Genomic DNA, 15,583 nt, shown 5'->3' with positions numbered 1-15,583 from the left:
CATACCTAGAATCCAATCTTAAGTGAGTGCAATCCATAGAAAGGCAATTGTAGTTGGTTTCAGTGGAATTAATTTCAATGGACTCAGTTCATACAGACATTTCTTTAAGACAAGGTCCTTTTAATAAAATGAACTGGGAAGCTCTTCTGGGCATGAGTAGGAACTCCCATACCCATAAAGCTAATGTTAGTAGTAGTTAGGATCAGGGTATTAATCCTTTGATTTAGCTACAAAACAGATCTTATTGAAATAGCTTGTGAATATGTTCCTATGTGCTTGGTCATCCCATCCATTAGGGGGAGGGGGGGAACAAATAGGGAGAATGCAAATTTGCAATGCACAAAGTGTACAGTGTACAGTGTTTACATAGAATAAGAATTATCTAGCCAGATCTACTACCATGCAGCGGATTTTACGTTCTTTGGGGGATTCTAGGTGTGTTTTTCAAAAGGCCATTCATGAAACTATATTAGAGGTGTCTGGCTTCTATTAATGTTATGTCCTTTGACATCCAGTCAGAGAAAGATAAAAGATGGCATTAACTTCTCACAGTGGAGTGAAATGAACATGTTAAAAGAAATGAGCAAATACTAAATAGATGTGCAATGCAAGGTGACCCAGTCGACTTTAACAGAGTACCAAAATATAATCAAATAAAACCTATGATCTTTAGACTGGAAAAATGGTGAGCCAGGAAGGCAAACACAATTTTTAAATCTGCAAAGACCAACTGAAATAAATCATGCATAAATTGTAACATGCAGCTGAGTCCGCTACAACCACTTGATCCTTGCAAGGGCATCAATATTGAAAGGGTGAGCTTGAGTCAGGGTGAGCTCAGCTTTCCTTGGAACATCATCCCTCCTGCTACTCACTCTCTCCAGATTATACAAACCACAGAAGCATCAATGCAAACAATCTATTATATACAAAGTGAAACTGCACTCTATTTCCCCCCATCACTCTCTGTCTAGTAAGCCAAACAGCTAGCTGTTTTGTTGAAGATAGCCACCAGCAAACCTGTTTGAAACTGGGAATGGGCCTTCTTCTGCCAAAAAACAACAATCTTAGATTCACCTACTGTCAGGGAACTGCCATCAGTGCCGGAGGGAGAGAGCAAGATCTAGAGGGATCCAGAGAGCGTCCCGGGATTGGGAGAGGCAGCCCATCTTCTGGGGAAGAGAATCAGCGTAGCACCAGTGGAGAAGGGGGGCAGATGGGGGAAGCGGCGAGGCGGTCCCATGACTCCTTGCCGGGGACCAGTGGGGAGAGTAGGGGTCCTCCGCTGCCTACGCCCTCCTTGCGCAGAAGGCTTTCGCGCAGAGAGAGAAGGAGGAGACTAGGCGTCAAAGAGCTTCTTTGCTGGAAGAAGTTTAAGAAACGCCCACTGACAGATTCTGCCAGCGATTGAGACAGCCACGGGTGAGTGGCTGTCCGGACAGAAAAGGTTCACTCAGGCAACCCAGCCAGGTGTTTGCACCGGCTTACGCACGAGCAACCCCTAGAACCACTACACCTACTTTTTAAGCTTATTTAAAATTTATCCTTTGCTTTTCTATTAAGATACAGTGGTACCTTGGGTTACATACGCTTCAGGTTACATAAGCTTCAGGTTTCAGACTCCGCTAACCCAGAAATATTACCTCAGGTTAAGAACTTTGCTTCAGGATGAGAACAGAAATTGTGCTCCGGTGGCGCGGCAACAGCAGGAGGCCCCATTAGCTAAAGTGGTGCTTCAGGTTAAGAACAGTTTCAGGTTAAGAACGGACCTCCAGAACGAATTAAGTACTTAACTTGAGGTACCACTGTAATAACCCAAATGGCTTAAAAAATAAATACAGCAAAGTATGTCAAGAAAATGTTCCCATTCAATTGAACGGAAAACACAACATCAATTAAAACAAGAGAGGTAGCCACACTAAAACTTCAAAAGAAACATAAATAAACATCAGTTCTGAAGGATAGCCCTACCATTGTGCAGAACAAGGTGACTACCTGGAGTCAGGGTACAGTGGAGAGGGCAGAGATGAGTATGCTATGGCACCTATCCTTTGTCCTCTAAGTAAGTCTGTTGTTCTCAGATGCAGCGAAAGAAAGATACTGTCCTGTCACCAGTGTTGAATTAACTGTGACACATGTGTTGGTAACCTCACATTTGGACTATTGTAATGTGTTCTGTGTGGGGCTATTATCTTGCAGTTAGTGCAGAACACTGCAGCCCTTATCAGGTACATATCACACTAATGCCCTCAATAATTCTGAACCTGAAAAACCATATTCCCCTCCACAGCCCAGTAGGTTGTGGTAACATGGAGGCTGGCTTTTTCACTAGTGGTATCAGTGTTTTGGAATGCCCTCCTTGCTAAAATACAAGAAACTCCATCAGTATTGACATCCCAACAGCTCTTAAAGACACAAGAGTACTCATAAAGTACTCCTCTCCACCTGCACATCAAGCAAAAATATCAGCTCAAGTAATACCCCCAAACTATGGAACTGCTGCTTCAGAGGTAGTTCAACCCTATCCAGAACAGATTGGATCCATTTCCAAATCTCCAGAACAGTTGATCAACTACCTTGTCTGACTAACTTTAGGATTTGTTCACTCTCATCCACCCCATCTACACTGGAAAATTTCCATGTGATAGCAAGCAGTCCTGGCAACTACCAGCAGACTTTGCATGCAATGGCAATTATTCATATAGTAATCTGTTCTAGATATTAACAGCCCCAGTATGACAAATATGGGAGATATCCAATGCCCTCATTTCATTACCACAAGATTTCCATTTGTGCAACAGAACCCTTCCTTCTTCTCTCCAAATCTATTTTGGAAGGTTGGGTGAACCCCCAGAACAGATTTAAAGGGAGGATTAAGGAGAGGAGAGGAGAGGAGAGGAGGATAGGAGAGACAAAGTTCCATTGAACAGGCATGGCTGGGCAAGATTGATAAATAGTCTGACTTTGTATAACGCAGCTGCCTATGTTCCTAAATACTATCCCCACACAAACTAGACAGCCATGTGCAATCAAAAGGTCCTAGAATGCTCATCATTTGCCTGCTGTCATGCGGGGGGTGGTTAGAATGAATTGGAAAGTATTTGTGTAAAAGATTTTGAAGGCACAGGGTGCTTGAAGAGCTCAGCTAAAGAGAATAAAATACATACTATGTTGAAACTGCATACCAAAGATATCTAAAGATTGCATTCAGGCTTCAAGTACTTCTTAACCTCTCCAACCAGATTCATGTCACCAAGAATATAACTTAATAGACTGAGAAGTTATATCTAAAAGGGAAAACTGCATCTTTACATTATAGGATGGTAATAAAATCCCATAGCAATTATCCCATTGTTATGCTCAAAATAGGTACACTCTTTCATGCCTTAATTTTATGTTTTGCTTTGCCCTGTGCTAAAAGCACCAACATAATTATGCCCTCCAAGGTCCTTGCAAAATCTGCTCAGAGTGATTATTTGACTTTCTTTTTATTTGTGGAAAGTAGCTAATATTGTTTCAGGCTTTTTATCAAAATAAATGCATGATTAGCTTTAACCATTTTTTCCCCTATAATTGTTTAAAAAACGAGTTTGCTAATAGATGGAAGAGAAGAAGGTTAAATACTTTAATTTCCAACTTGCACACGCATGCATTGTAAAGAGTTTCTCATTTTGTGTAATTTAGGCACAACCACAGGACATAAATGATAATGTAAAAAAAAAAACACCCACCAAAAAAGGAACATGATGGTGTATATTACATGTGAATATGATTTCTGATTAATAATGGTGATTCAAATATATTAGTTCCCATTTAGAAGATACAATTGCAAGCTATTTTTATGAATGCTTATGTGAAATAGTTTTAAATTTATCTTCACCGTAAACCTAGAGCCTAAATCATCATTCAACTGTTGCAACATCATTCAAATATAGAGTGCTGTTTTTTATATTAGTAATTAAGCCCATTCTATTTCATCATTCAAAATGTTTGAAAACTATTTATAATTCCCATTTAGAAAACCATGCCTAAGCAGTCACTATAATTCATTTCACAGATTTCAAAATAAAGTTTCCAAATATGGATCTGGAACCTTCCTACATATCTTTCTATGAATCCTTACAATAAATCTGTACTTATGTGAACACTACTAGTTCATATTTCTCACTTAAAGCACAATCAGCCAGCTCAACCATTTGCTTGCCTTTCAGGCTTACTTTGCAGGTTCTTGGTCTAAATGGTGTTACGACCAAGCATCAAAAGCAATGGGCAAAGGGATGGTTGCAATGCCAAGCACTCAGTATTACAGGATCTTTCTCTTGGACCAGCACTTCATTAAATTGCCCCTCCCCTATTGGCCATGTCCAGACCAGAGCAGCCTTAAACATAAATATAGGTACTTTAGTCCATTGACTTCAATTGGTATAGAGTAAGGCAAAACAACATAACGCTACTATCATAAATATGAAAATGATGGGCTGTTAATGTCTTACAGAAAAATCACAATGGAAATCTGTTATACTTGTAAATCAAAAACGCATGTTCCTAGTTCCATTTGCTTGGCTTACAGCTGCCTTGTAAAGTGCTTCCGACAGATGTCAGATGGCATTGCCAGATGTCTATTTCTTCACATCTCTAAGCAATGCATATTAGTCAATGAAATGTTACTTATCGCACTTATCTGTGCATTCAGAAACACTTGCATGTGTTTGTATTGGCTATGGGAGAACTGTAATGCAGGGCTGTATAACCTAAATGACCTCAAGGGCCATTCCACTTTTTGAAGGGCCAAGGACTGCAACCGTAATTTTATCGCCAAAATTGTCAGTTCCACCTCAGCTTAATGCACATTAATCTCTTTATCACTTTCATTTGTCCTTAGCTACTTTGGCATGTGAATTTGTCCAGTGCATAATACACCATCAAGCACCAGTTCTATAGGAAACTATTTTCTGTCTTGGAATGCTAACTGAGCATGTGCAGGTCTGCAGGGTTCCTGTGAAGTTTTAGTGTTTTAAAGAGTTTTCAAGAAGGGATAGCAGCCGGGAATTGTAGTTTCCAGAGCTCTGTGTGCCTGAGATGATGTTATGAGCTTGTGCATGGCACCCTGAAACATGTTGTTATCTAAGCATCTGAGATCTTTACCAAGTACAGTGGTACCTCCGGTCTCGGACAGGATCCATTCCGGAGCTCTTGTCGGATCCCGAGGTTTCCGCAACCGGAGGTGCCTGTTCTGCGCACATGTGCGGCGCGATAGAGCGTTTCTGCGCATGCATGCAGCGAAACCTGGAAATATATTTCCGGGTTTGCTGAAGGCTACATAACAAGAGGCGCACGTAAGTAGAGGTACCACTGTACTCTGTTGCCTTGTGAACAGCGTTTTTTGCTTTAGTATATTAAACATGGAAGGGTATTATTCCGACAGCCAGACATGTGTGAAGTAAATACATTTTCAAATATTAATAAGGTTGGGTGGAAAAGAAGTATCTCATAACCAAATAAAATATCCAGGTCTTGACCAGGAAACAAACTTGTAGTATAGGCATGGTTGTGTAAAAAGCACAGACCGCAAAGCAGCTAATACACAGTATTGAAGAGGAATCACAGAATTGTAGAGTTGGAAGGGACCCCAAGGGCCATCTAGTCCAACCCACTACAATGCAAGAATCTCAACTAAAGCATCTGTGACAGATGGCCATCCAACCTTTGTTTAAAATCTCCAATGAAGGGGACTCCACCTCCTTCCAAAGGAGTCTGTCCCACTGTTGAGCAGCTATTACTGATGTTTAGTTGGAGAATATTTGAGACTTTGCCTTCTTGATTTTTTAACAACCTGTGCCCAGTTATTTGACTTAAATACACACACAGTTTGCTGGATCACAGTCAAATTAGTGAAGTCCATTGATTTCATTGGATCTAATCTGAGAATGCCTTGCTTGACTACAACCCTTAATATTTATATTTTGGTTGTTCTGAGAGGATTGTATATTTAAAAGATTCTAAATTTTTATGAGAGATGGCTAAGAATGTTAGAGGAACAATACATTTTTTGGATTAGAAGACAAAGCCAAACACCCCCCCCCCCCACACACACACATACTCTGAGGTTTAATACACCCGGTTTTGCTGCTTGACTTAACACTGGCTGTGGGTTCGGGTGTAAGTCAGATCAGTTTTCATGGCCTACAGCAGACTGATAGGATAACTTCTGGTACAATAAAGTACTGTACTACTTATGCATCAGCTAAGAGAAAACAAAAGGAAGACACCTTTATAAATACTTCTGCTAATTTATATGAGTAGGTGCTGATTTAAAAATAATTACTTTTAAGTAGACATATAATACATCTGACGGCAACTTCAAGGCCACAGCTCTCTCAGACTTGGATTCAAAGACCTTCATACAGGCGACTTCTGTAGAATAGGGCACATGGCCACCAAAGAGTGATGAGACAGGAATTCAATTAGAATGAAGCTCAAGGACCATAGTTTGGAAACCTCTGCTCTAGGGGATGCAATCATGTGACTAACGCAGCTGGATACAAGACTTCATTTTCAAAAGTAGGTAAGAGAATAAGAACAAAACCATTTCAATTGAAAAGCTTTTATTATATGGTGCTCAACTTTTCACTGAAGGTTAGAGAGACTTTTCTTGAATTCAGTAGTCCTACTTAAGGATAACAAAATCATATCATTGTTAAGGACCTCAGAAATTACAGCACTACATGATAAACTGCTCTGTCTCTGTTTTATATTAATACTTCATACATATAAGCTGCTCTAAATTTAATGCTCTTGTAAGGAAGGTTAAATACTAAAAAACTTCCATACAGCAAAAGCCTGGAACTCTTAATGCATCAGATTTTCTACTTGGTGATTGTTCAGATGGTATTACATCTTAATGGATTCCTTTTTAAAGAACTAGATTGTGATTAATTGCAGTGCATGATTATGTACATGAAAAGGATTGGTCTGAACCTTTGCCCTAACCATACACCAGGGTAAAAGGAAGTTATAAAAAGGTGATGATTTAATCATTTTACTGAAATAAAACTGTGACATCTTAGAAGACACAAACAATCCTATTTATGTGTTAAATGAACACCATTTTTATTGCCCAATGTAAATGCAAGTCATGCACAACAAATCAAGCAGGTGTCCAAAAGGGGAAAACATTCTTTTGAGCATTAACCCTTGGCAATATTTGTGTTTCCCAAATTAAGCTGGAAATAAGCCAGTTTAGTGTAATGCCTAGAACACTATTTGGACATGGGAAACATCAATGCAAATATCTACTTAGCCATCATTTTTCTAGATAGCTATGAGCATGTTACCATCTCTCTGCCAAGTAACTTCACAGAATTATTGTGAGGATAAAATGGGAGAGACATATATACACCAGCCTTAAAGGAGAATAGGATAAAAAGGAGATTGCAAGTGCTCCTTTGTTATTTATTAACACACATAGAGGACATACTCCAGATTTATATAATGACCAATAAAATAGACACTACTTGTATAGAAAACTAACAGAATTAGAATGTGTGTGTGATTGATTGATTTAGTCTGTGCGCACATGTGTGTTTGTGCACGCACGCGCACACGTAGACACTCTACAGAAAGCACATGAGAGGACAGCAAAATTGCTTTGTTTTAACATTTACTGCAAACCATGCCATTATTTGACCACAGTATTATAGCAGACCTGGGTGCAAGTGCTAATCAAGTGGAAATGCTAGTAGACATTTATTAGCATTTATTTATAAAATCAGATACTCCTTTTCAAAAAAAAAAAAAAAAAAAAAAGCATACACGAAAAGGTTTTCAATTTTTTTAAGAGCACAACTTTTGAGGGTAGGCTCAATTTGCACAAATTCATATTTGTGTCTAAAAAATAATAAGACTTGGACTAATCTCTGCCTGAGATGAAAATTGTTTCCCTAGTCTATCGATTGAGGCCCATATGAATAGACCTAAGCCCACCTGAAGGGATCCAGAGCAGATAACATTTTGTATGCACCTGATGAGCAGTGATCAGAATAGGATTAATGTACAGTATATATATCCCCAGTGCTAGATGCAGCAAAAGTGGAGAAGTCACTTGCCTGTTAGCCACAAGCTGATTCAAGTACAGACACCAGTTTCAACATATGGATGGCATTTAATAATCAAGTATTTAGACACATACATGAAATAAAATACGATTTGTGTATCCTGGGATTCGTGTATCCAGGGAGTTCCCTCTGGGGAAAAAGAAACCAACTGAGATATTTGTCGTTCATCCAACAATGCATTTCAAATGGACTTGCTCAAGCTCAATCCTGTTTAGAAGAAGGGAAAAACTGTGGGTACTGTTCCACAGTTAACATTAGACATAGCCAAAATTGCTTTGTTCCCCATGGGCCCAATCTGAAGTCAATAGATGTGTATACAAATGAAGATATGTGGAAACATTCTTACTAATTTTAAGATTTCATGGTCTATGTAAATTTGTGATGTGCCTCAATTAACATTTTCCCCACTTTAAAGCTTTGCAGTAAGAAAAAGCCAGGCATTTTTTAAAAAAAAAAATAAAGATGCACAAATGATATAGCCTTACTTTTTGAAACCGTGCTTTTTTTTCTGGGGTGACGCAGGGTACACGTAGCCCTTAACATTTTGTGTATCTAAGTTTGACCTCATTGAGGGGCAGTATTTCAATATGAGTAGGAAAATGAGAGTACCCCTAAACATTTTTTTTAAAAAAAGCACTGTCCAAAACATTTGGTTAAACAATACATTTTGCTGAACTAACATACTGTTTGTGTAGTGTTATGTCCTTAAATGGTGCAGGCAAACAAACCTCGTGGTCATCCATATTCAGAATAAATTTGGCTTCACATAGAAATCCTCCTAAATTTAAATGTAAAAAGGAATGCGGAAACTAAATGAAGTCTGGTTGTTTTGGTGGCAGTACTAGGAAAACCAAACAATCTGCCTGACGTCACTAAAATAATTCACCTGACATCATGATGGAGAAGCCAGCCATGAACACCTCGCAAATTATTATTTTGATCCAGTTGTTAAGAGAGAATTACAGCAAAACCTGCACTTTCCACAGCTATTAAAGCACTGACCCTAGAAGAGCACTCTTTTGTGCTGAACTTTTTTATATCACCAAGACTATTAATCAGGTGCCAGTTCAACTGATGTGCTTTATATAGTTGACCCCAACCAGTGCCTTAATTACCAGGTATTAAATGCTAATTAGGATTCTCTGCATTAAAGTTTAATTTCTAAAAAAAAGGAAAGAGTGAAAAATCTAAAAAGTATTGCGTTCCTTTGTTGTGTGCTACAGCATGGATGCAGGAGGATGCAGCAATTTGCTATTGACAAGCATTACAGGAGCAGGTCATTTCACAAGTATAGTGTGGACAAAGGTGAACTGGGCAACTGATGAGAATCTGTGGCCAAGGCGAAATAGCAATCTCTGAGCCAAACAGTAATAAAGTTACTGAAATGAAGCAATGCAGCTTTTAAAGTGAACTGTCATAAGTAGGAAATGGGTTTCAGAGTAATTAAAACCAGGGGCGAACCAACCATTAGGCTAAGCAAACTATAGTGTCTGGCCTCTGATAAAGCTATGAGTAGCTTTAATACAGTGTATGCTACCCAGTAAATGCTCTTTCAAACATTGCAAAAAATAAGGGATAGATTTAACAGTAATAGAGAGGCTACTGGGCAGTTATTTCTCCACAAGGGCCGACACTGATGCCGAAATCCAGCATTGCCTGAGCTCTGTGAGTGCAGCTTTCTCCCAATTGAAGTGCAGAGTGTTTGAGGACCGGGACATTCTCAGCGAAACTGAAATGCTTGTTTACAAAGCTACTGTACTACCAACCTTACTGTATGCTTGTGAAACATGGACCACTTATAAATGCCATCTCCAACTCCTCGAAAGATTCCATCAACGGTGTCTCAAAAATTTTTTACATATCACTTGGGAAGAAGAAGAAGAAGAAGAGTTTGGATTTGATATCCCGCCTTTCACTCCCTTTAAGGAGTCTCAAAGCGGCTAACATTCTCCTTTCCCTTCCTCCCCACAACAAACACTCTGTGAGGTGAGCGGGGCTGAGAGACTTCAGAGAAGTGTGACTGGCCCAAGGTCACCCAGCAGCTGCATGTGGAGGAGCGGGGACGCGAACCCGGTTACCCAGATTACGTGACTACTGCTCTTAACCACTACACCACACTAATGCCAGTGTACTGGAAGAAGCAAAGATCACCAGTGTCGAAGCAATGATTCTTCAACATCAACTTCGTTGGACTGGTCATGTTGTTCAGATGCCTGATTATTTGTCTTCCAAAGCAACTACTATATTCCAAACTTAAAATTGGAAAGCGTAATGCTGGTGGTCAACAAAAGAGGTTTAAAGACTCTCAAGGCAAATCTTAAAAAATGTAGTATAAATGACGACAATTGGGAAACACTGGCCTGCGAGCACTCCAATTGGAGAACAGCCTTTGTCATGAACTTTGAAGACGCTTGAACTTGGGACGAAAGGGAAAAATGTGCTAAGAGGAAGGCACACTTGGCAAACCCTCACCATGCCATCAACTCCCATCCGGAAACCTATGTCCCCACTGTGGAAGGACATGTGCATCCAGAATTGGCCTCCACAGTCACTTACGGACTCACTGTTGCGACCATGTTCATGGAATACAATCTTACTCAGCTACTAGTGATCGCCAAAGAAGAAGAGCTAGAGTGGAGAATCTTTTCCATTACAGCTACTGCAGCAGCAGCAAGGTAAATAAGGGAGCTGAAGCAGTACTAAGGGGCAACCAAAGAAGAACCCATATCCTTACCAGACGGAAACACAAAATAATAATCATTCACATCAGCATCTGCCACTCATCTGGCTGGGTTGACCCAGCTACTCTGGGCAGCTTCCAGTGAACAAAGGCAAGGAACAGTCCCTAACTCAGCTGCTGCTTTGCATCTCCCTCTGGTAAGCATATATGGAATACCTTTGCAATCCACCACATCCACCACTCAGTGGTAACTGTAGAGTACCACCTCAGCCCCATGCTTACCTGACTGCAGTGCAGCTTTAAAGGAAGAAAAGCCTCCAGGGTTGCCAGATTGGGTACAGTGTGCAAAATGGCATGAACTGAACATACTTTAAGAAAAAAGAAAATAAATTTTCAACCCTTAAGCAATCCTTAATGAAAAAGAAAAAGGCCCTAATATTTATTAATCTGCCACTTGGCTGAGAAGAAAAATCAAGAACTCTCAGTTTGTTGAGGTCTAATAATTTAAAAGGAGACATGCAGTAACTGAATGGATCAGATCGCAACAGCCCCAGTGAAGTGGACTAGTCACCACAGTGGAAATAAGCCAAATAGATCGGCCAGCATTACACACACACACTTTGCACAAATTATGTTAATTATGTTAACTAAAATATGCAAATTAGCTGTGGCCCTCTGCATTTTCCAAGGTGACCCTCCGTGCCGAATGCGCTGCATATCCAGTGTACTAAAATATGCTGGTAGATGGGCAACTATCTTATCTGCTGAAATTGGTGAAATATTAAGAATAATGTATTCTTCCATACACAAACAATGAAATATTTTGAATAAAGCATCCAACAGAAACTTGTTCAAAATGAAAAAAAAACCTCCTACTAGTTAAATTGTATTTAAAGACTAAATGTTTTCCAAGTGCAAGCATATATACATCAGAATTATTTACCTTTGCTGAACACCTAAATAGACATCTAAATATAAGAAAGGTGTACAAAATATATGTACTGAGAGGAGATTAATCTGTTTAAATCCCATTTTGATTCTGTTTTAAATACCTGAGCTGATATTTTCACATAATCTAAATTAAACCAAGGAAAGCAGGTATTAATATAAGAAATTGTCAATTATATTTATAGCCAGTGGAAACAGTAACCTGACAAACATGCTGCTGCTTAATTAAGATTTCAATCCTGTACAGTTAGAAGCAGAGACGCCTCGGTAATAGATATAAGGAAGAATGAATTTTATACAGGGTTATAGCAAACATAAACAATATTCTCCTTTTCTTTTTAAAAATAGCTAAATAGCTGAATTGATAAGAAAGACAAATACAGATTCTATGACTCTCTTTCCTAGCAACACATATTTCAGCGGTTAGATAAACCAGCTAAATAGTGGGAAATCCTTCCTTGGTGTACGAATTAGCTCTCTTTAAGACTTGATCATCCATGAATGTATTAAACACACACACACACACACACACACACACACACGTGTGTGTGTGTGTGTGTGTGTGTGTGTGTGTTCTGATACTGCAGCAAAAAAAAAATAAAAAAATTACGCACAGGCTGACCCTTCCCCATGAATGTATGAGCAACAAGAGATACAGCAGTGGATTCACCAACAGGATAGACAATTCGTAAAATGTTTCTGCCACAACAAGGAGTGGAGGGGCAAGTTTTGAGTTCCTAAGAGATGCAGTCTGAGTACCCAATACCAAATGCATAATATAATTCCCAATGCTATAAAAATAATAAATTCCTCCATCCCTCCTAAGGTCTCAAGTTTCAATACTTCTACAAAATGAAGATCTAAAGCATGTGTAGCTTCTTCCATAATTCGACATGGTTATAGATGCTGCACCTGCCCAAATTCTTCCTCTGCACAACTAGTAAAGGTACAGGAACTCTGACATCTTCCTCACCATACATAGTCATAAATGCCCTATTCTCAGTGAATAATCTTGTGTAGCATATTGGCCTCACGTACTAATATGCCAATTCATAATGCTGAGAGCAAGACCAACTCATTTGTGGATAACTTTAATTGTGCAAACACACACACACAGATGACTAAATCTCAGAAGCAATGCTAGTGCAAAAACTGGAATGCTAACACAATATGCAAGAAATCTTTTTCCTGTTCCTCTTACGGCAAAAAAATAAGGAAAGAAAACTGGATTACATAATGAGAACAATTCAGAATAAAAACCAAAAGGCATGAAAAAAAAAGGTATAGCCCAGAAGAAGTATGTTGGAGCTGAATCACAGGTCTTATGCTACTATGTTTGATGGCAGGACAATATTCATGTGGTCAACCCTTGTCCCTCTGATCAAATCTGAAAGCTTAAGACAAGGCATGAGTGAGATGGTTCCCATATGTTTTTTAACAGGCTGATGTCAAGGTTGATGTGCAATGTCAATTTTATTTTTCTCAGATGAAATGTTGTACTTGACAATACTGGCTGCACAAAAGCCACATCTACAGCAGTATGGCGAATAAGCATAGTGACATCTTATGACTCTGAATGGCCCATTAGTAACAGAAATTTAGCTGCCATGGGCCTGGTTGTCCACTATGAAAATATGATGTGCCCATACATATGCAATGCATTATTTTTAAAAGAAGTTCAAAGTATCTCCACTTGTTAATAAAATTAACTTCATAAATGGATCATTTTTGTCCTGGGAGCTTTAAGAGATTTAGTTCTTTTTTTCAGTTGTGGCAGGGGCTTCTTGTGCCTTTGACTGAGGGGGTGGGATTCCGTTACCATAACTAATGTACATTACCAGTTTCAGAATTCTAATTGAGTTTAATACTGTTTCATGTTGCATTGAAGTACAAAATCAATACCATTTGTCCAGCATAGAGGAAAAATGGAATCTATAAACTGCTCTTATTGAGTAATTAAACACCTATTATTGTCATGAGTAGTGGAAAAAAATGAATTTGGTAAGATAAATTTTCACAAGAAAACACTGGTGATTAATACCTCCCCACGTATTAAATAAAAATGACTGCCTTTTGTACAGGACTGCTGGCAGAAGAACAGGAATGAGAGAAGTAGTTGCCAGTACCACAATAACAGGCTAACCTTGAACTGAACTCCTTTCCTCAAGAAATTAAATGCTATAGCAGGACGTTAAATCCCTCCACTTAGAGCTCATTTGTGTTCCGTGTAACCTGCAGTTCCTGAAGAAAAAACTCATTATCTTCAAAAGGAGAATCCTTTTATAATTTCTTTACAAATGTGCATATTGTTTCTCCAAAAAAGTATTTCACATTAGAAGGATAAGGGTATTAACAGCATAAGCAAGCAGAGGGAATAAAAGAGAGAGAGAGAGACTTGCATCATTAAGATACCTTTTCTGTTTCCTGGACATTCTAACACAGACTACGTAGTGTTACTGGGGAAAATGGGATGTGAATGGGGGTTAATAAAAGTGTACCTTCACAGCAAATTTTTAATCTGTCAGATTGATCTTAAAATACCTCCATCTCTTTGTTGCTCCATGCCTGTTTTCTGCGCGCACAAACACACACACACACAGCCCCTCCCCCAACATTTATCCTGATGGCTGCCTTTACATCCCTATTTTTCTTTTCACTTTCAACGATGCACTAGGAACAACTATCAAGTACAAAAGATGAATCTAGGGATGCGACACTTGTAAAGGGTAACCCTATTTCACAAGTGTGATGGGACAAAAAAAAAGGAAGGGGGGAAAAAGGCCACTGAAGCAATAACTGCTCACTGAATTACCATTAAATGGTAAGATTTATAATCCAATGTACAGTAAGTGCATATCTAATGGAGTTTGTCCTTTGAAAGAATATAAAGTAGATCTGCAAGCATACGGATGTATACAGGCTAGCAGTCATTCCGTGCTCATTTTGTTCTTAAAATTTAGAAACAAAGAATCTGGCCATATTGTATATATGTAAACAACCCAAAGTTTATAACCCAGAGTATAGTTAATTGTGGTTATGTCCCACTGAAACACATGGAACTTTTACATGGAATTGTGCCCAGTGCTGCAAGTGTAAATTAAGGGAATTAGGCATTTGTGCTGTACACTATGGCTAGCATTTTCCCATTTCACAATCCAAACAGATTCATTCTTCATAATGGGTAAAAAGGCAGCTTCATCATGACAAGTTAAAATTTCTCTCCACAGAAATCATTAATAAAATGAGAAGCAATAAATTCAGTATCTCACGTATTGTAAGCCAGAGTGAAGATTGATTCTTCTACCATACCCAAACCACCACACCCCATAGTAAAAGTAGTAACAAAAACTCTACTGTTCTAGCAGAATATCACTTGTAACATGAACTTTGTTGAGATCTATGTTGAAGAAAGAATAGCAATGTGCATTCGCACTGAGTCATCAGGTCTGCTGGTTAACAGCACTGTAACACCAATATACTTTGCTCTCGTTCGTATCAGGAAGAAAGCAATAAAATGTCTTCACCTTGGACACAACTGACTAGGCACTACAGCAATTGCTAATCATTTTGAATTTGTGAGAGGTTTCTGCACAAACCGCATTGAAATTAGCTGAAGTTGCATGGCAGTGTGTGTCTGCTGGACTCCCTTCCTTGGAAAACAACATGGCAGTTTGAGCATTTCCTTCTTCAGTCTTTCAGGCACTTGGAGGTTACAGAAGGATAAAAGATCAAACAAGCCCAGATATAAACATGCTCTTAATATTGGATTTTTTTCTTAAGGGACATTGCAAGACAATCTAAATGAAAAAACAAAGCTAGTCTTACTCTGTTTCCTTCTGGG

The 15,583-nt window shown here is 38.9% G+C and overlaps 2 protein-coding genes across 12 annotated transcripts in view; one reads left to right on the top strand and one right to left on the bottom strand.

Annotated features, from left to right (window-relative positions):
- The window catches only part of LOC310664653 (uncharacterized protein), a gene marked incomplete at its 5' end in the record, with an annotated part of 413,140 nt that overhangs the window by 94,622 nt on the left and 302,935 nt on the right, over positions 1 to 15,583 (top strand). The window lies entirely within an intron of this gene.
- The window catches only part of FIGN (fidgetin, microtubule severing factor), a 125,110-nt gene that overhangs the window by 80,348 nt on the left and 29,179 nt on the right, over positions 1 to 15,583 (bottom strand). The gene's annotated exons all lie outside the window — the stretch shown is intronic.

Source organism: Podarcis tiliguerta (assembly GCF_965153285.1).
Source record: "Podarcis tiliguerta genome assembly, chromosome: 1".
In the NCBI taxonomy this organism is placed as follows: Eukaryota; Metazoa; Chordata; class Lepidosauria; order Squamata; family Lacertidae; genus Podarcis; species Podarcis tiliguerta.
This window is presented reverse-complemented; position numbering and strand designations above follow the sequence as displayed.